Below are 22,965 nucleotides of genomic sequence, written 5' to 3'. Positions count from 1 at the left end.
GACCCTAACAAGTAGGAAGTTGGTTTCTGATAAAAGTGAGCTTAAAAGGAGCAAACAGGGGGAAGCCAAAGTCCAAAAATGAGCGAATGGAAGATGTTGCATTGAAGTGATTAATTATGTGACAAGTGCTACAATCGTGCCACTGCAAGCTGGGTAGAAGGAATGTCATTGAGGTGGTGGAGATAACCAATTTTTTGGTGTATTTTGATGGTTTTTTAGTTGCAGTTTGCAGTGCTTATAACATTCCAATACGATCACGGTGCTAGCTGGAATAGGATGTCTAGCTTATGCAGCAAACATTATCTATCTATTGCTTCTGGGGTGTTTGTTCATCTCTTTTTTCTTGGAGATTCTTAATGTGGTTTGGTTTATGTAAAAGGGTTGGGATACCCCTTTTGTATCCCTCTTAATTTAATTTCATTCTTTGCTGATAAAAAAAAAAACTTTTCAATTTTGGGATTTCTAGCTTCAACTTTTGTAAAAAATATAGATTCGTTTGAATATTTCCATTTTGTAGCAGCTTGCAATTACTTCCTCTACTAATGCTTTGCATTCTTGAAAGGGTTATGTGGAATGACATAAGTGGGAGTATACTGAAAGAGATTGGCAATATCAAAACTTTGAAACTCTTGTAAGTTTAGTCATCTATCTTGGCCAGCATGGATAGGATAGAGATTTAACTAAGCTAAATAAACATGTGAAACTAGACTTGTATAAAAAAAAAACAAGATGAAGCCTAAAAAGTACATGACTAATATCTTGAAAAGATGAACCACTTTGGAAAGTAATTTTAATTTATATGATTGAGATGGATGTAAAATAGAAGTAATATAAGAGTAACAAACCTGAGGATTTGAGAAACGTACCTGAGGATTTGTGCAGATAGAATGTGAAGAAGAAGAAAAAGAATGAAGTTAAGTGAATGGTGTGGAGATGCAATTTTAAAGAATGAGAAGTGATAAAAAAGAAGCATGAAGACTTTCACAGTTTTACTATACTTTAAAGTTGATTAATAACTTACAAGATTGAAAAAAAAGATTTATATTTTTCTTTCTGATTGTTCTTGAAAGTAAAAGATGCATTACTTCAGTCTATCCAGATTTTAAGGAGTATTACTATATGCATACCTTGATTTTATATTAATTTAATTAATCTATTATATTTAATTGGTGCAACTCTTCCATTCCTTGTAAGCCTATCTAATGTTGAGCAGAACTCCAGCGTAGCTTAACCAGACTAAGAGCCTCGCTCCATCAATATTTGTTGCAGTCGTGGTCTGTTGCAATGATACTATGACCTCCTTACATGATACTAAGACATTCCACAGAAGCTGAACACGGACAACCAACTTTGGTACGCATCACAGCATCACCTTCCTGCCTACCAATAAAATAGGACCCCATTCCATTACCTGTAGTTTTTAATACACAATACTGGATTCAGATACCAATATGAGAAAGAGTATTCCAATAATTTTGCCCTATGTTTCAACCATAGCCATGTCTTAAGGATTGACATATAGAAGATCTCCTCCGCATCAAATGCCCCTTCTTAAAGATTACTCTATTTCTATGATCCCAAATGCATCTCACTATAGCCGCCCAAATACCTTTCCAGATTAGATTATGCTTGTTACTCACATGCAATAAATGAAAATTCTCAAAATGGCTTTTCAGGTCATTATGTTGTACATTGTACAAACTGAATACCAATCCATTTAAAGCAAAGAGAACACACTCGTTGAGCCTAGACTGAATACCAATCCATTTAAAGCAAAGAGACCACACTCGTTGAGCATAGACGCACTGGATAAACAAATGTTTAGATGATTCATCCACCCCTTGGCATAACACACGTAGAAGTATTTACCAACACCTCTCTCCTAATGAGATTTTGCCTTGTTGGAATCTTATCTAGTAGTACCCTCCATGCAGTGATCACCACATTGGGCAATGCCTTAGGATTTCAAAGCATTTTGAAACACCCATCATTGGTTACAGTTCCCTGGTTTGATAAGCATCCAAACACAGACTTCACCGTGGACATCCCTGAAACATCACCTCTCCATATCTGAATATCCTTCGCCTCCTTGTTTAGAATAATCCTGGATATGTTCCTATGAAGTTCTTCTTCATGTAATACTTCCCACTCGAACCTGTTCCTTCTCCACCTCAGCCTCCACTGCCATTAAGAGTCTGACCAGACCCCTACTTCTCCCACCTTCTTCCCTTGATCAAGGGATATTTTTTAGAATATTTTATGACTTTAATCTCTATTTTTTGGTCCATGTTTTATTAACTTTTCTCCCTTTAATCTGCTCAGTTTTGAATAGATTCACAATGGCTGTTGTGAGTCCAAACTTTCTTAATCAGTAACTGTTTAAATTAGAAAAGTTAGTACGCTCAAGTGACTACAACAATGGCTGTTAGGTATAAGTGCACAATGCTGTATGATGATATTTTCTTTGTATCTTGACAAATTCATATATCTTGAAGTCAAAGCAAAATTTCTGTTTTACTATACCTTTCTATCTTTTCATCAATTCTCTTTTACTTCTAGAACCAATACTATAATTTAATGCACTGCGCAATAATCCAGTGTCAAGTAGTATACACATGTAAGCTTCATAATTCAGATTATACTTTCTTGATTGCCTTTTGACACATCTCTTGGAACAACTTATGCTACCACTATTGATACATTTGTTTGAGAACCTTTTCTTTTTGTCTGTAGGCAACTACTGAATTTGAACCTGTCTGGAACTTTGGCACCAGAGATCCGCAACTTATCGTATTTGGAAATACTGTAAGGAAGTGGCTGCATTGGTGTTTCTAATGCAAACCGGTTACATACGAACACTTTTCAATTTTCCAATTTCTAGCTTCAACTTTTGTAAAAATATAGATTCATTTGAATATTTCCATTCTGTAGCAGCTTGCAATTACTTCCTCTACTAATGCTTTTAATTTGCATTCTTGAAAGGGACTTTATGTGGAATGACATAAGTGGGAGTATACCGAAGGAGATTGGCAATATCAAAACTTTGAAACTTTTGTAAGTTTAGTCATCTATCTTGGCCAGCATGCTGGACTATGACACATGATTGAATGATTTAGTAGTCTTATTATATCACCTTGATGAATTTTTTGATTTGATTTCCTAGTCATTTATACATATTAGTACTTGAACAAACACATCTTGATAAAACGAGAGTAGTGTTTTCTTAGGAAGTTTAAGTCAAATACTTGTTTCTATAGGACTGAAATTCAATTCAATTGGTTGCATAAATAAACGGCTGGTATTTTGACACAAGGAGCTACAATATTTCTGCCTTCTTTCTTATCAAATCATTTTTTTTGCAGACTTCTGAGTGGAAATAAACTAACAGGGGATCTTCCTGAAGAGCTTGGCCATCTTCCAGTGCTGGACAGAATACAAATTGATGAGAGCAATATTACAGGATCCATACCACTATCATTTGCAAACTTAAACAGCACAAAACACTTGTAAGATTCTTTATTATTGTTACTAAAGTTTTAAAAACTACCAATCTTGCTACTGAATTCTTTTATTTGTCTACCTTTGACTTTTCTTGCAAGAAAATGAAAGAAAATAATGCCTTCTTTTTTTCTCAATGGAGCAGCCACATGAACAACAATTCACTTAGTGGACAAATCCCAGCACAACTTTCCAAATTAGGAAGCCTTATTCACCTGTAAGTTATTGGTGACATGATTGCAGTCAGTGACATATTTCTCTGGCTTTTATTTAATTCTTCATTTTCACATTCATATCTTCTTAACAAGATGTATCTTTGGACATGCAGTCTTCTTGACAACAATAACTTGACAGGAAATCTCCCATCTGAGCTCTCTGAGACGCCAAAGTTAATGATACTATATGATTTATTATTGTGTTAAATAGGCTTGTATGCATGTCTTTATCTATGTTCAGGCACATCTCACTTGTCTTCCTGTGGTTTTTAATCTCTTATTAGACACTTTCATTCTTTCTGACAAAATGTCTGATTTTGACCGAATTAAGCTTTTCATTTTAATTTTACACGATAAGATCCGCTGCCATTGTGGCCCTATCAAAATTTGTGGAGCACTATTTATAACTGTTTTGTGTATCTCTCTCTTCACTTTGCCAAGTGAAGCACTGATATGAGGCATTATTCCTTATGTAATTAAATTACCTATTAGTATACTACGTATACTCATATTTCAAATATAAGGTACCATTAGAACTCTCTGTTTTGAAATTTCTTCTTTAGATATGATGCTTGCCCTTGGAAATTTCTAATCAAATTTATGTTATGATACTCCCCTTCCATCTTTAAACGGTTTAGCCATTGGTTATTTCATAGAACTGTGGATTAACTTAGGGAGAACCGTTTTACTGAGACTTTGTTAAATAAAAGAAGCATTGAAAATGTGTGACTATTTAAATATGATTTGGTAGTTCATAAAAGAAAATCTGTACCAATTTTAGTTTTTTTGGGGGAGAGATAAGAGTGAGTGATGATGGACATGGATGGGAAATCTGGGATCAGTTTGTACTTAACCAGCATTATAACTTGCCCTTCCCCTTTGGCCTCCACAGACCAGTGTTTCAGACCTCTATGGATCCAAGGAAAAAAGAAGGAAATTATGAATTTTTACAAGTTCGAATAATACAGTTGAAGTAAGGTCATTAAGTGGAATGTAATTAAGATCTGTAATGCTCTGCCACTATAGTAGGGTTCAGAGATTTGAGAGGAAAATTTTAGAAAGAATTTCTGAATGATAAAAGTCAGTGTTGTATTAAAAGAATGTTATTTATACTTAGACTGACCTTACTGAGTTGAAATTGACTGAAAAATAACTTTCTAACTAACTGAACAACAAGCTACAGACTCTAACAAAGGAACCTAAGCTAACTGCTGACAGATGTTCAACTGTAGTGAAGATGGAGTAACATGCTCATACACTGTGAAGTGATGCTAACCTATTATTACAAATCAGAATTGCAAGAAGAGAAATTCTAAAGTTGAATATTATAAACCTAAGAAGAGAAATTCTAAAGTCATAATATTGGAAAGTTGAAATTTCTGTCATTGTACTTTTAGGCGCTTTAGTTTTTTAATGTTTTTGTTTCTACAATGTTAGCTGAACTTGAACCAATAAATAAGTCTTCAAAATAAATAAATATTTTAAGTAACTTTTGGATCTTCTTGTTATTGCAGTCAACTCGATAACAATAACTTCGATGGAAATAGCATACCAGAATCTTATGCCAACATGTCAAAACTGTTGAAATTGTAAGTGCATTTTGTGATCTTGTGTTTGCAAGTACGTTACCATTACAAGGAGTGAAGCTGTGGAAGCCTTTATTTTAATGTATGGTGAATACCGATTTAAGATTCTAAAACCTTTGTGATTTCTAGTTCATAAAACTTTTAATTAGAGAGAAACTTGCAAGGTGCTTAAACTATTAAGGAATACAATTACATATTGTTTTTTTTTTTTATCGGCATATTGCTGATGAGGTGAGTCTTCACACATATTGCTGCTAGTATGCTAGCTGTTGCATAAGGCTGATGTCCAAATTGTTTTGGGAAACTCTTATCATTTTCTCAATTTCCCTTTTCTTTATTTCGAGGATACCACATTGCCATTCCTTATATTTTCCACTTTGTTCTGCTTAACAAAATTTCTTGTCTCAAACAACATATTTAGTTCTGTGAGGAACATGCAAACAACCCTCCACTGCTCTACCCACCCATACATGTTAGTTATGCTGTCAAATATAAAAAGACAATTTGAACTCCTTTTCATATATCATCCATGAACACTACAGATTTAGCTTTCCTCAAGCAATTGTCTCCCTACAAAATAATTATATGGGGCCAGTGAGTTAGCATTGGTTAATTTAAAAAATGTTTTCTTAGCGGAAAAAAAAACGTTATCTCACCAATTTATTGTAGCAGTTGGAGATGAGTTGGGTGATAACTTGAGACACGGTTGCATTGTCCATTCCACACTTTGTTTTTTAAATCAATACCACACTTTCCATACTTCACTCTACATGCTTAACTGTAGCCTTCTATTTACATATCTGATAAAATAATATTTCACTTAACAACATCATCCAAAGACATTGTATTAGTGTGTCTAGAAAATGGACATGTGAATTTTACCTGTATGCAGATATAAACTTGAAGAATACTTAGGACATTCCTCCACGGTATGACGGTCAACATTTTCTTTTAACTTAAATCCGTGGTGAATCTCTACGAAGTTTGGCAATTTTTTGAGTGTAATACTTCTCAGTTCCTGTAGTAGTAGTTGTTCTCCCTTTTTAGCCGTCTGTTCTTCACCACCATCATCAGCTTCATGTTCAAAACCAAAAGCCTTGTGTAACTCAGAGCACTCTTCTATTTCCAAATATTTCAGAGTGGTAAAATGACTAGCCGATAGCTTATAAAAAAGACATTTCAACTTATTGCACTTTTTAACTGAAATGAAATAAAGTGTTGGGAAGCAGAGTTGTTGGGAAGAATACAGGGTTTGGAGTTGTCGTGCATCACCTAAATCAAATATTTGTTCCAATTCATTACAGTTATTTATATACAGTTCTTTCAGCATTGGTAAACTTGTAACAACAGTGATGGAGAAGATGGTTTTCAATTTTGGACATCCGCTCACTTGAACTTCTTGAAGCTTTTGGAGGTTTAGAAAACCTGTGGGGCCCTTCCATATAAAGTTCAGCTCAGGTAAGTCTGTCAACTCTAGAGAAGTTATATCCAAGTTTAGAGGAAGAAGTTCTCCACTGCCCCCTTCTTCTCCCATTTGGAATTGGAACAGACCTTTTACTCTAACATCAGAAAAGCAAAGCCTTTCAAGTTGGAGTGGAAACCATGCTATTTCATTCTCCTGTATACACAACATAATTCATTCTTAATATCTTACATTTTACACTTCATAAGTTATGGCTAATTCAAATCAACAAACTTGTTTTTGAAAAAAATTATGAATACAATTGCATATTTAGTAATGAAAAGATAAATACAAAGCATGGAATTTTTTACAGATTTAATTTATTATTTTTGCCAAATAAAGGACTAAGTGCATATATTTCAATCATTAATTCATCAATCTAACGTACTTCAAATATCACACTACTTCAAAATCTTATATCTATCACTTCTAATTACAATATCATTTTTTTTATTTACATGTATTGCATCTTCGAAAATAATATATATTATTTTTCAATAAACTTAATGTGAGTTAGCATACCTAAAATGTATTAAAAAATAAAAACAAAAAACTAGATCAAAACTCATTATTAAAAAAAACCTATAAAAAAATTACAATACTAATCGAAAAAAAAACAATCATAATCAGTAGGTCTGAATACAATTCATTAAAATATAATTGATTAAATTGATAAATACTTGTTTATTAGACTGGATAAAAGATTATCCATTTCACAGAATTATGATTAATTTATGCATATATTTTTCTACTCAAACACAATAAGAATATAAACTGTAATCTTGATAGTTATCAGAATAAAAGTAATGATAAAAAACTACTGCGATATGATTGTTATTCTTAATGCATTTAAACAACATCACTTGACAAAGTATACTGATTCCTTAACATCTCAATGTTAATTCATATTTAAAGTTCATTATTTTTAATCAACTTAATGAAATAATAAATAATAACTATGTTTCTATAAATGCTCAAGTGGTTATGTTAGTTAAAGATATCATGATTTTGAAATAATATATTACCTTTGAAGTTGTTTCTTGCGGGAGATTTGAAGCAGTCATCATCTTACTTATGGAAGACTCAAGCAATTTGGGACAATCAATGCACTCTAAGTTCTTAAGATTGGGGAGTTGTGGACGACAATATTGAGGCCAAATGTCAATCACATTTGGTAAAGATGACAACCATAGAGTATGCAAATTAGAAAAATTTATGATATTAGTCTCTTTTTCACTTGGGTAAACTGCATGATTAGGTTCCTTTCCACTTCCAAATACATACTTCAATTTCGAGTTTTCTCGAATGTTCACACTTTCCAAAATCACTAGCCGTACGGTTAAATTCTCAGAGAATATGTACTCCAAATTGTTGCATTCTATAATATTAATAATCCTTAATTTTTGGAGCGTCAAATATGAATGACTTGGGGTGCTTGAAAAAACATTGTTCCCTTCTTCCACTTCTTCTATTATGTGCCTCAATCCGTTGCAGTCAATTATTTTTAGTTCCTCTAACAACACTAGAGATTGGACAACGGATGGCACGAAGAGAGAAGTTAGCATAGGACAATCATATATTGAAAGGATCTTCAGATTGCATAGCTTAGACTTCCTTGGAAAGGAGATGCTGTTCAGTTTTCCACAATCTTTTATCAAGAGCTCTCCTAAATTTTCAAGGGAACATCGCGATGAGGGATCACAAAAAACCTCTTGAAGGCTACATAACCATTTCAAACTTAGGTAAACAAGTTTAGAGAGTACACTGTTGTTGGTATTCATAGTGTTATCAATGAGACATTCTATCTTTTCACACAATAGGAGTTCTAGGGTAATCAAGTGATTCATGCCTTGTGGATCCATGGATGGGATTATATTTTTAAAATCTCCCTGAAGGTTTATCAAATTAAGGAACTCTGCTCTTATAAAGAGATCCTTGATTGGTAATGATATAAATTTTTGAACAGTAACGTCAAAATCATGTATTAATAAACCTCTAGACTTTGCATATTTCTTCAGGGTTGGGACTTCCCAAGGCCTAGAAGAATGACAATTTATTATAGCATACCTCTGTAATTTGGGGAAAGAGACATCATGTGAAAAGTCCTTTTTACAAATACAATTCCTCTAGCTGCAAACATTTGCTTACAACTTCATCAACTATATTTTTCTTAAGCCGACATTCGAACAAATCTAGAAGCTTCAACTTCTTTAATTCTACTATCCCAACAGGAAATTCTTCAAAAGAAGAGCCATGCAAGTCAAGAATCTCAAGTGTTTGCAGTCTTTCCACAAAAGATATGTCACCCAAATCATGATTTCTCAAGCATAGTGTTCGAAGATTTTTTAACGACTTCAGTGACTCTGGCAAAGGAAAAACAGCTCTACCCCGCTCATGTAAATTTATGATTACTAAGGTTTTAAGTTTTTCCAAGCTTTCAGAACACACATCTGGTACTTTTATGCCACCTTTAGAACAAAGCAAGAGAATTTCAAGTGTTGGAAATTTTATTTTATAATTAAGAAAATCATTTCCTTTCATATTCCATAAGGCTAATGCATGCGTATCTTTCATGATTTCATCATCTGTCAACACTCCCAGGTCCACTTCAGTACGTGTGAAAATTGTTTGACCACTTTTAGACGCAATCCACAAGGCTACATCACGAACCAAATCATGCAATTTTACCTTATCTTTTTTTTTGGCTTGCATTAACAAACAACAATTCTTGAGAATGTTAATAGCTGCATGCATCTCTCTCCTTGCATTCTCCATTATTCCAAATGTCCAACCTGTTCCAAATCGTCTTCCAAATCGGAATAAATCTTCCAAATCTATTTCACAATCCTCTGGAAACATAGAACACAACATTAACAAGGATTGAGCTAATTGATTTGTCAAATTATTGTAACTTAATTCAAGGCAAACATAAGGACTTCTTAAGCCTTTTGGAATATCTAGTGGCCTAGAATTTTCTAGCCTTGATAATGCAAACTCAAAATCTTCAATAGTTTTTTCCTTTAGTGTGCTTCCCACCGTGGCAATTGCAATGGGCAATCCCTTACATTCATTAACAACTTTTCTTGCCACACCTTTCAAAGCTTCCGAGGAGACATCAATTATGTTTGCATAATGTGTGAACAAAGTCCATGCTTCTTTGTCACTCAAGAGATTAAGTTCAACTATGCTTTGACATTGCATAGAAGTGCATACTTCTTTACTTCGAGTTGTCATAAGTATACAACAAGCCTTACCATTTTCATCAAATGGAATACCTAAAGCTTCAAAGTTTAGTTTTTCCCATACATCATCCAAGATTAAAAGAGTTGTACCTTTCCTTAATCTCTCTGATAGTCTTTGTGCTCTACCTATATCTGATGTTTCATTTAATGGGAAACTCAATTGGTCGACAACCTGATCTTGTATACTTATGATATTTGGTGGTTGAGACACCGTTGCCATGACAACCTTCTCAAAGAGTTTCATCTCTTCAGCCTTTTTACCCACTTCTTTTGCCAAAGTAGTTTTTCCTGAGCCTCCTAATCCAACTAACCCAATCATGGAAACACTTTTATTCTTTAATGTTTCTATAAGTTTGTTGTACGATGCTTCTGTAGATTTGAACATAATGAAATCATTGGAAGAATAGTACTTCATGCCTGGAAGTTCAATAGTTGTAGAAAATGGTTCAAACTTGCTATCACGATGGAGCTGAATCATTTTAGTTGTTTTTCTTGCTATATTTTTTGCAAGAGAATATTGACATTGCCTTCTCAAACAACTCTTGTTTACATTCAATATTCTCTCTTCGAGCAGTTTTACTTCATCTAAGACTTTATTGACATCTTTTAGCCACTCCTCAACAGCTGGATTAACTTTTTCAATCATATTAGTGGCTTCTCTAATTTGCTCATTCACACTCTCTCGAGTCAATTCCAGTTGTTTTTTAGCATTTGGAAGATTCAAAGCAAAGTTGTGTAAACAACACAAGTATTTAGCATGGTCTAAAATTGGAACTATTGCATATTCTGCAATCTTTGTTGCGATAGAAAAAAAAGAAGTCCTCCATTTGAATTTATACAATTTCCTAAACATGAATGAATTTTTCACTCTTTAATTAGCTAAAAATGATATTATGTCATGTATTTTAATAAGAGATCATGCAATTAAAAGAAAATAGTAAATTAAAAAGGTGTCCTACACCTTCCATAGATCTTGTTATTTTACAAATAGAGAGAAAAACAAATTCTTTAATCTAAGAAAAAACTAGTATTAACGATGTGCACAAAGACTCTTTGTGTTTTATATATGATATTTCTACAATTCATTAAATATTTATAAAAAAATATAAATTAATTTTTAAATTGATTAACATGTGCCTTAATTCTTAAAGAATAGTTTACACATGAAAGCTATGAAATGATTGGAAAAATTATCATGTGTATTTTAGCTATTAAAAAAAATTAAGTAAAGCATACATGAATATATATATATAAAATGATACATTTATTATTTTTATATTTCTTTATTATTACTTGTCTTTATTTAAAAAAAATCGTATCTTTCAAATATACAAGACAACTATTTTTTATATATAATTATGTAATTATATTAATTAAAATAACTTCATTATATTCTTCCAACAATTAAATTAATATAAAAAATAATATGTGATATGACTTGAAGATAATAATATAATTATTAAAGATTGTTTACAAGTATCATAAAAAAGATTTTGAAATTAAAGACTATAGAATATTGATGCTAATAATTAAAACAAAAATTAATTTAGATTTAAAACAATGTATTTTTTATGTCCCTAAAAAATTACTAATTTTTATTTTTCTTGAAAATATAGTTAGTATTTTCAATAGTAATGATTTAGTTAATACTTTTGAGAAAAAAAATGAATATTTTTAGATGAAAAAAGTTTATATAGATTTTACTTAACGAACAGATGTTTTTTTAGTGTATCATAGTATGAAATTATTTTTGACCAAAAATTAAATGTGATATAATTCTTATAATATAACATTAAATGAAATATTAAAAATCATAAAGTATATTCTATATATTCATGGCAGCATTTAGATTCTAAATTCGGTAGCAAAAACTTTGGTAGCTAATTAGATACCAATTTAGAAACTATTTAACAATAATAAACTAATTTAAAAACCAAAAGTTGTTTAGTTTCTAAAATGTCTCTAAATTTAATCACTATAATAACTAATTATTTTTTGTCTTTAAATTGATTTCTTGTAATGCATAGATTTGTAACATTTTCTTATGATCACTCCCTTAAATGTTTACAACTCACGCAATCTTGTTATCCTTTCTTACAGCAATAAAGAGTTTACATGCAATACTTGCTACTATGTTAGACAAAATTAATAAATGGTCATATGCTTTTCGTCATTCACATTAATCTCACTCCTTTAATTTACTGTATAAGGACATATCACTAGAAAATTATGAAATAGAAACCAAATTTTAGAGACCAAAATAATTAGTTGCAATAGTAACTAAATTAGAGACCATTTTAGTTTCTATTATTATTAAATAGTTTTTAAATTGGTATCTAATTAGCAACCAAGGTAGGTTTTAGAGACTAAATTTAGAAACTAAATAATTGGTAGTTAAAACCTTGGTTGCCTTATGGAGGGATGCAGCAAATTGATATAGACCATTAAGTAGGAGTGTGACAAATTGTCTATTATAGATATTAGGCTTAATCGTCTTAACGATTTTTTCTTATTCCTTTAGTTTAAGTTATATACCATTATAAGTATGACGATACATTGTATTGATAGACTCTTTGTGTATAAAATCTTCCACCACTAATGAAGAGGATTCTGACACCTTGTTATCAAATATTTTTATCTTTCGGATAAAGGTCTTCTTCTTTCATGATTTAATTAAGCTTCTATCAGTCTTTTCTTCCATGAATATATATATATATTATATAAGAGGAAAATAAATAATCTATTTAGTTTTAAAGTATTAATTTTTTCTCATACTTAGTCTTTTTCAAGTGTTGAAAATTAATATAAAGCTCAAAAATAGATCACTAGTGCAAAAAGGCCTATTTACGACAATATATTCACAGCGCTTTATGGCTAAACATTGTCCTTCAAAACGCGGTGGTATTTTTTAAATTAAATTACTCTAAAACGACGACTATGAGGTAAAGTCATCGTTTTAGACCAAAGCGTTTCGTCTAAAACAATTACCCAATTTAAAACATAATACATTATATTCCGAATACAATATAATAAAACTAATTATCTATATAAATAATTGTAAACCAAGTAATAATTAAAATTTAAATATTTAAAAATAAAAAAAACTAACCTGTAGCGTGAACGGAGCTGTGACGACAATGGAGGCAAGAGCAACGACAAGAGTGACAACAAAATAGCAGAGAAGCGTGAACAGAAGAATCTCGTACGGTATAGAACAAAATAAGGAGAAGCAGCGGAGGCAGTGGCAGTTGTAGCAACTTTCGTAGAAACAAAATGAACTCTTGATCAAGAAAACTTAAAATAGCAAGAATGGAGAGTGAGGGTGTGAGTCAAGAAAATTAGATAAAAATATCATTTATGAGTAATAACCGGTGTAATACATTTTTTTATTAACTTAAACTTTTTTTGTACTGTGAAATGACATATAACACCAATTGCGTAGTCCAACCAGTGTTATATGTAATTTTCAAAACTTTAAAAACATTTTTGTAATCTAAAGATTACATATAACACTGATTCATGTATACAATAGGTGTTATATGTAGTGCCCATAGTTAAATTTTTCAAATATTTTTAAACTCTGGGAATGACATATAACATCAATTGTATGGAGGAACTAATGTTATATATCATTTTTAAAAAAAATTAATTTTTTTTAATCTGGGAATGACATATAATATTGGTTCCTCTATTCAATCGATGTTATGTGGAATCGTAGAGATAAAATTTTTAAAAACCTTTTTTTTGCTCTGAGCAGGACATATTACACTGGTTGGATAGTCCAACTGGTGTAATATGTGCCAAATATTTACAAAAATGTCATCGAGTTTTTATTTATACCGGTCATTTAAACGATCTAATATGTCGTTGTAAAAAGTGTTATTATGTTCTTTTTACATATATCACTACAAGAAAATCATTAAATAGAAACCAATTTTAGACACCAAAAATATTTAGTTGTTATATTGACTAAATTAGAGACCATTTTAGAGACTAATAAAAATTTTGGTTTCTAAATTAGTTTTTGTTATTGTTAAATAGTTTTCTAAATTGGTATTTAATTAGCGACCAAAGTTTTTGCTACCAAATTTAGAATCTAAATAATTGGTAGTTAAAAACTTAGTTGCTAATTAGATACCAATTTATAAACTATTTAGTAATAATAGAAACTAATTTAAAAACCAAAAAAAATTTTAGTCTCTAAAATGGTCTCTAATTTAGTCAATATAACAACTATATATTTTTTGTATCTAAAATTAGTTTTTATTTAATGATTTTCTTGTAGTATATATTTATTTTTTCAGAAAAGGAGTTAGGTCCAAACTTCTATGTAATCTTATTTGATTTGAAGGTTAAAATTAGCTAACTCATAAACTTTTTTAAATTTAAAATTTGATTTAAGTAAATAATTGTTTAACATTAGATTATTTTTTAATGTATTCAAATTATATATTTATTTGCTTTTTAAATTATTAAGTGTGTTGACCAACAAAAAGTTTCAAACCTATATTCTTATTGAAGAAAAAGTGGTCATATATATAACCCTATTTCAGAATAATTTTTTTAAAATAAATTATCATAAAACTTATTTTAAATCTTAAAAGCAAGTTTATGTCATATAAATTAGTCACTATGTTCAACGAATGTAAAACTTTGACGTATATATTTTTTACTTATATCAATGAGAACAATATTTTAATTTGATGGTTTATATAAACTTTTGATCTATTAATCCAATATTCAGAGAAATATTAAGTCTAATTTTTCTTGTCGGATAAAGCGTTACCGGAATAAAGTGTTGGAGTTTTGAGATGGTAGAAAGACAATTGTGTTGTAAGTTGAGTACTTTGATCCGAAGAAAAGTAAGAGATGAGAGAAGAATCCACCTGCAAAAATATATTTGACACTCAATATAGTAAAAATTTAGAAAATTTATGTGAGAACAGATGAATATATGAGTTTAATGTGTATTTTATGAAAATTATCACATATTTATAGGTCTAGTTAAAATTCAAACTCTTAAAAAAATATTTTATATGAATAAGAAAAATGAATCTAAACTTATATAAAAAAAAAAACAAGATTAAGCCTAAAAAGTACAGGACTGATATCTTCAAAAGATCAACAACTTTAGAAAGTTATAATTTTAATTGACATGATTGAGATGGATGTAAAATAGGAGTAATATGAGAGTAAGAAAATGTAACTAAAATGATGATTTGAATTGAGAAACGTACCTGAAGATTTGTGCAGATAGAATGTGAAGAAGAAATATTAAGTGAATGGTGTGGAGATGCAATTTTAAAGAATGAGAAGTGATAAGAAAGAAGCATGAAGTTCCTCAGTTTCCAAGTAAGGCATAGAATTCATAAAATTCATTCCTTAATTTGTCTTCACTTTATCAATAACAACAGCTATTTTCTATTAACTTTTTTCATTAAAATTTGAATTTTCAACTCATACAATAGTTAACTTATAAAATAATTAACTTTCTTTTCTTATTTTTTTCAATTAAAAATACTTATAGAAACACCACTACATCCAAAATTTTCCAAACATTTCTATTGTTTATAATTTTTCTCGTTTTAGTTTTGTAGCACTACAATATGTAAAAGCAAATCATGTAAATTATGGATGAGAAAACTCTATAATAAACGTGATAAAAAATAATTAGTTGTTATACTGATTAAAATATATATTATTTTAGAGACTAAAAAAATTATTGATAAACATAATAGAAATTAATTTAGATATCAATAATTATTTTAGTTTCTAAAATAATACCTAATTTAGTCAATATAATAACTAATTATTTTTTATATATAAAATTAGTTTCTATCTAATGATTTTCTTATAACGAAGACTATATGTAAATAATTTTTATTTATAATAAAGTAATTTTTTTTCTCTATCATAATTATATTATTTCATAACTTTAGGTATCCTTTCACATGATCGGTTATTTGGAATTCTATGGTCTATTGACAAATACCTTGTTTAGTTGTTGGATTTTTTGTTTTATATTGAGAGTATGTTATCTTTGGTGGGTTGTTGTAATTGTATTTGTTGGGCTTATGTATCTTGATTTGGTATGTTAGTATAGTTAATGTGTTGTAATGTCTATTGGATCTTTAGCTGGTTGATTGCTAAGAAACTTGGTTTGGGTTCCTTGTATAAGGATTGAGACACCTCTGAAGTGTTTTATTCTTTGCTGATAAAAAAAATAATGAATTTGAGTTCCAGGATAAACTAAAATCTTGGAACTGGTAAATTGAAAGAAGGGAGAAAGAAGTTTAATTTCTTGGACTTTTACAGTTTTACCATACTCTAAATTTGATTTAGAGCTTACAAGATGGAATAAAAATTAAATTTCTTTTCTAATTGTTCTTCAAAGTAATCAGACCTTATTTTGACTAGTTTAATTTGAGTTGACACAGTTGTGATATAAGAAATATAATGGGAAAAAAAGTTTTTTTTTTTCAACCCAAATTCTGTATAATTAAATAATAATAAAAATATTAAATTAAGTTATTTAATTAAAATATAAATTAAATTATTAAATAAAAAAATAATTGTACCGGTACTGGGCGAGGCCGAGACCCACCTGCCTGTCCGATGTCTAGTCAACCTGACCGAGAGACCGAGAGGTAAAGACCTTTGGAGACTTGGCCGAACGACCGATAGGCCGAGACCTTTGGAGACTTGGCCGAATGACCGAGAGGCCGAGATCTTTGGATACTTGGCCGAGAGGCTGAGACCTTTGGATACTTGGCCGAGAAACCGAGTGGCCGAGACCTTTGGAGACTTAACTGAGACGGCCGAAGACCACAGGAATTTGGCCGATGGCCGAACCCCATCACAATTAACGCTCAAACCGAGATCAGTAAAGCTAATCCATCATCAAGAATTAGGTAATGCAACCCTAAGCGGTATCCACCTCGATAAACGGGCCCAACAAGGTAGGCCCATTAGAATAATATAAATAGCACGCATTCCAAGGAGTAAGGTATGTCATTTATTACTGTTCACCTACCTGAGAGCTGACCGCCCGCTTTACTGACTTGAGCGTCGGAGTGCCTTCGCAGGTACCCCCACCATCCGGTGATTCGCCTGACGACCGAGAGCCGAGTACCGAAGGATAAGCCAGAAGACGAGAAGAATCACAGTTCATTACAGTCACCTGCCCGACCGAAGGAAGGAGAAGAAGACTTCAATAGTTCTCTAGGTCCCATCTCCCTAGCAGGAACAATTGGCGCCCACCGTGGGGCCCGAGGGAAACTAGCTGAAGGAAAAAAGTAGATGGTTTCAACAAGAAGCATGGAAAGAATGACTGAAGCCGACCAAACAATGCTGCTGCTGTCTCTCCAGAGGGAGATGGCCGAGATGCGAAGAAAGGCCGAGGAGGCCGCTCAGAAAAATAAGCAAGAGCTGCAAGTTCTCCGCAGGGAGAACGAAGATATGAGAAAGAAGATGGGGAGGGAGGACCCTCTGTCATACCGACGAACGTGGTCGGCAAGTCCTACACCTCTCCCCACAACCCGGATGTGGCCGAGGGGACGAGAGGTCGACCCCTTCCCCGCGAGACTGAGATGGGCGACGAGTCGTGCTTAATCAAGTCCACCCGGACGACCCTGACGGCCGACCCGAACCGCCGACATCCCTTTACAAACAACATCATCGAAGTCCCACTTCCTGAGGAGTGGAAGGGTTTCAACCGAGACCGATACGACGGGTCGACCGACCCAGACGAGCATATGGACGCCTACACCACCCATATGAGTCTCTACACCTCGGACGACGCCGTCTTGTGCCGAGTGTTCCCCACATCCTTGAAGGGTGCAACCCTTAGTTGGTTCACCAAGCTCTCACCCAACTCCATCGACAGCTTTGCCACGCTCGTCGCAAAGTTCGAAACACAGTTCGCGACCAGCCGGCCGCACCATCTGACCTCCATTGCTCTGGTAGGCATCCGCCAGGAGAAGGGAGAGTCGCTGAGAACCTTCGTGGATAGGTTCAGTAAAGTGGCGATGAGCATCCGAAATCTGAGTCCGGATGTCGCCATGCACCACATGCTGACGGCCCTGCGTCCGGGGCCCTTTGCCGATAATCTATGCATGCAGCCGGCCGACAGCCTGGACGAGCTGAGAAAGAGAGCTGCTAAGTACATGCAGCTGGAGGAACTAAGAGAGTTCCGCAACCAGGCCCGTGCCGAGGCCGGCGGAGAAAGGAAGGAAGAAAAGGACCGCCAAGCGCGGCCGGTACAAAGAACTGATCGGTGGCAGGAAAATCGAGACCGACCAATTCGATTCTCGAGATACACGCCGTTGACGACTGAAAGAGGGAGGATCTTAGACGAGGCCCTCAACGCCGAGTTGATCCCTCCCCCAAGGAAGGTGGCCAACCCAAATAATGCCGACCGGAGGAAGCAGTGTTGGTACCACCAAAACACCGGACACTCGACCAACGAGTGTCAGGCTCTTAAGGATAAGATCGAGGAACTCATCCAAGCCGGGCATCTCCGACGTTTCGTCCGGAGTGGCCGAGACCCACCCGGCCGGGAGGATCCACCCAGGCGGACGAGGTCACCTCAACGCGGCCGAAATGACCGAAATACCAGAGGCGACCGACAACCCGCAAGGGCCGACCCCCTTCGGAGAAACGATCCCCCAGGGAGGCCGATCAGAGAGGTAACCGAGAGGTAATCAATACTATAGCCGGCGGCTTCGCCGGAGGAGGAAGCACTAACAACGCTCGAAAGAGGCACCTCCGGGCGGTATATCAAGTGAACGCGGTGGCATTCCGACTGAGGATGGCACCCATCACTTTCACGGACGAGGACTTCAAGGGCGTGGACTACCGCCAGCAGGACGACCCGATGGTGATAGCGGTCGACATAGACCGATTCACCATACGGAAGACCCTCGTGGACCAAGGAAGTTCGGTGGATATCCTTTACTGAAAAACTTTCAAGGCTATGAGGATGGCCAAGACCGAGATGATGCCATACGACGACCACGTGGTAGGATTCTCAGGCGAGAGGGTGGGTACCAAGGGTTATATCGACCTATACACCACCTTCGGAGAGGGGAAGAGCACCAGGACCATCAAAATCCGATACATGGTCATTGACGCCAACACTTCCTACAACATCCTCCTCGGTCGACCATCCATCAACCGGCTGATGGCCATAGTATCAACCCCTCACCTCGCGATGAAGTTTCCCTCGAGAACAGGGGACATTCTCACGGTCCACGTAGACCAAAAAGAAGCACGAGAGTGCTACGCTGAGAGCCTCCGGGTGGAACCTTTAAGGGCCGACTCCTCTCCCCTCAGAGTAAGAAAGTCCTCCCGAAAAGACTGCTCCCCCAGGAAGGACCGCCCCAGGGAAATCAAGCCAACCGTGGCGTTAGTGGACCTCGATCCCCGGGCGACCGAAGACAGACTGGAGGCGAGAGAAGAGCTAAGGAGAGTCCCCCTCCTCGACAAAGAACACAGCACGGCTGTAGGAACAGCCTTGGCAGCGGCCGAGGCCGAGATCATGCATGCCGCACTAAAAAAGAATATCGACATGTTCGCTTGGACACCGGCCGACATGCCGGGTGTGAGCCCCGATGTCATCATCCATCGGTTGTCAATATTCAAGAAAGCCTGCCCGATCTCCCAAAAGAAGAGGGACTTGGGCAACGAAAAGCGACTCGCGGCAAAGGAGGAAGCCGGCAAGCTCCTGTCGGCCGGATTCATAAGAGAAGCCCGATACATAACATGGCTGGCCAACGTCGTCATGGTTACCAAGCCTAACGGTAACTCGAGGATGTGCGTCGACTACAGAAACATCAATAGCGCATGCCCGAAGGACACCTACCCCCTCTCGAACATGGACCGCCTGGTGGATGGGGCGGCCGACCACAAAATTATGAGCTTCCTGGACGCTTACTCTGGCTATAACCAGATAAGCATGCATCCGAGGGACAAGGAGAAGACGACCTTCATGACGGCCGATGCCAACTACTACTACGAGGTCATGCCGTTCGGCCTCAAGAACGCAGGGGCGACCTACCAGCATCTCATGGACAAAGTTTTCAAGGGTCTGATAGGCCGGGCGGTAGAAGTCTATGTGGACGACATAGTCGTGAAGTCCGACTCGTTCGAGCAACATCTGAAGGATCTGGACGAGGTCTTCAGGGCTCTAAGGGGAGTCAACATGAAACTCAACCCCGAAAAATGTACTTTCGGGGTGGAGGGAGGAAAGTTACTAGGCTTCATGCTCACCCACCGAGGGATAGAGGCCAACCCCGACAATTGTCAGGCCATACTCAGCATGAGAAGTCCGAACACCGTGAAGGAGGTACAACAACTCCTTGGGCGGCTGACCGCCCTCTCTCGATTTGTCCCCCGCCTGGCCGAGAGGACGAGGCCGATCGTTCAGCTGCTCCGAAAGGGCAAAAAATTCGTATGGGACGACCAATGTGAGGAAATCTTCAAACAATTCAAGGAGTTCCTCACATCCCCGACCGTCATCCAGAAGCCGAGACCCGACATCCCAATCCTGGTATATCTAGCAGTCTCGGAAGAAGCAGTCAGCGCTGCCCTAGTGCAGGAAGCCGAGGGCGAGGAGCGGCCCATATACTTTGTCAGCCGAACCCTCCACTCGGCCGAGACCCGATATCAGATGATTGAGAAGGTGGCTCTCGCACTCGTCCTCATGGCAAGGCGGATGCGCCCCTACTTCCAAAATCACTCCATAACTGTAAGAACCGACTACCCAATTTTTAAAATTTTATCTAAACCGGACCTTGCAGGGAGGATGATAGGATGGTCGGTCGAACTCTCCGAGTTCGACATACGCTATGAGCCGAGGGGCGCCATCAAGTCTCAATGCTTGGCCGACTTCTTGGCCGAGCTGACACCACTGCCCACCCTCTCGGGCGGTTGGACTTTCTATGTGGACGGCTCCTCAAATAAAACAGCCTGTGGAGCGAGAGTCGTCCTGGAGGGGCCGGGCGACCTCTTCTTGGAACAAGCCCTCCAGTTCGGATTCCGGGCGACCAACAATCAGGGCGAATACGAAGCCCTGCTGGCCGGGCTGAACCTAGCCTACGACATGGGAGCGTGCGAGGTCACATGCAAAAGCGACTCCGAGGTGATGGTCGGCCAAATCAATGGAGATTTCGAGGTTAAAGAACCTTTGCTGCAGCGGTACTACCACGCGGCCAAAAACAGTATCGCCCGCTTCAGCAAAGCACCCTTGCAACACATACCGAGGGAGGACAACAAGAGGGCCGACATCCTGTCCAAGCTCTCGGTCACCAAAAAGAAGAGCCATCAGAGGTCGGTCATACAAATATGGCTGAGACATTCGAGTGTGACGGAGGCCGAGGCCGAGTGTCTGGCTGTAGAAGAAGAAGAGGCTGAGGCCGACAATTGGATGACACCTGTCATCCAATACCTGACGGACGGCACGTGCACGGCCGACCAAGAGAAGACGATGAAGCAACAATGCGCCCGGTACACCATGATCAACGAAGATTTGTATCGGAGAGGCTATTCAACCCCCCTGCTAAAATACATAACCAGCAAAAGGGTCGAGTACATCCTGGCCGAGATCCATGAAGGAGTCTGCGGAAATCACGCCGGGGCGAGCACTATGGCCGCCAAGGTCTTGAGAGTCGGCTACTACTGGCCGACCGTACAGGGCGACTGTGCCGAATACGTAAAGAAATGTGCCAAGTGCCAAGAATTCGGCCCCCTCCTCCACACCAGGCCGGAAGAACTGCACAGCATCATCTCCCCGTGGCCATTCGCCATGTGGGGGATGGACATTATCGGTCCATTCTCCCCAGGGAAGGGGCAGACCAAATTCCTCCTGGTGGGAGTCGACTACTTCACAAAATGGATCGAGGCCGAACCCCTCGCCTCCATCTCGGCGAAGAATGTACAAAACTTCGTATGGAGGAGCATTGTCTGCCGATTCGGCGTCCCACATACAATAGTAACTGACAATGGCCGACAGTTCATCGACCGAGGCCTACAGTCGTTCTATGACGACCTGGGCATCAAGTCCATCACGACCTCGGTAGAACACCCACAAACCAATGGGCAAGCCCAGGCCGCCAACAAGGTCATACTCAACGAGCTGAAGAAGCGGCTGGGCAAGGCAAAGGGCCGATGGACCGAGGAACTGATCGAGGTACTTTGGGCGTACAGGTGCACCCCCCAAACTACCACACATGAAACACGCTACAACCTGACGTACGGGACCGAGGCCATGATCCCGGTAGAGGTGGCCGAGCCCACCATACGACGACAAATGTTCGATCTCACCCTAAACGAGGAAAGCCTAGCGGTCAACCTCGACCTGGTAAGTGAGCTTCGTGACAAAAGCAAGATTCGAGAGGCTGCCTGCAAAGCCCAGGCGTCCCGACGATACAACACCAAAGTCCGGACGAGAGGTTTCCAGAAGGGCGATCTCGTCTGGAGAATGCGCAGCGACGCAAGAAAAAACGAAGGGAAGTTCTCATCCAACTGGGAGGGGCCTTTCCGAGTCCGAGAAGTCGCACAAGGAGGAGCCTATCATCTAGAATGGCTTTCAGGAAAAATTGTACCGAGGACGTGGAATGCCACGCACCTCAAGTTTTATTACAGCTAAAATCAATAAAATCACACACTCTTTCCTCACCCAACCAGGGAGGTTTTAACGAGGCGTTTTCATCAAAAAGTGTTGGAAATATTCTACCGAAAGTATTGGCCGAACGCCCATTTGCTCGATTAACATCGCAAGTGCCGGCCTGCCGACTGCCCACTTGCTCGATTAACATCGCAAGTGCCGGCCTGCCGACTGCCCACCAAATTTGCTCGAATTCAACAATCACAACTAGTGGCCGATCGCCCACATTTTACCTGCTCAAATCCAACATTCGCAAATAGTGGCCGATCGCCCATATTTTACTTACTCGAATTTCGAC

The 22,965-nt window shown here is 37.1% G+C and overlaps 2 pseudogenes across 1 annotated transcript; one reads left to right on the top strand and one right to left on the bottom strand.

The window, feature by feature from the left end:
* LOC137825422 (putative LRR receptor-like serine/threonine-protein kinase At1g06840) overlaps window positions 1-22,965 on the top strand; it is a 61,621-nt pseudogene that overhangs the window by 6,110 nt on the left and 32,546 nt on the right.
* Window positions 5,437-17,174, bottom strand: LOC137823405 (putative disease resistance protein At4g27220; annotated as a pseudogene). Its single transcript, XR_016514630.1, has 7 exons — window positions 17,136-17,174; window positions 14,790-14,889; window positions 13,113-13,260; window positions 7,787-10,848; window positions 6,182-6,917; window positions 5,956-6,099; window positions 5,437-5,869 (listed from the first exon to the last, which is right to left on the bottom strand). The product of XR_016514630.1 is annotated as a putative disease resistance protein At4g27220 (transcript).

This window comes from Phaseolus vulgaris, chromosome 8 (genome assembly GCF_051622355.1).
Source record: "Phaseolus vulgaris cultivar YP4 chromosome 8, ASM5162235v1, whole genome shotgun sequence".
Taxonomy (NCBI): Eukaryota; Viridiplantae; Streptophyta; class Magnoliopsida; order Fabales; family Fabaceae; genus Phaseolus; species Phaseolus vulgaris.
The sequence above is the reverse complement of the archived record's forward strand: the minus strand, read 5'-3'. Positions and strand labels throughout refer to the sequence as shown.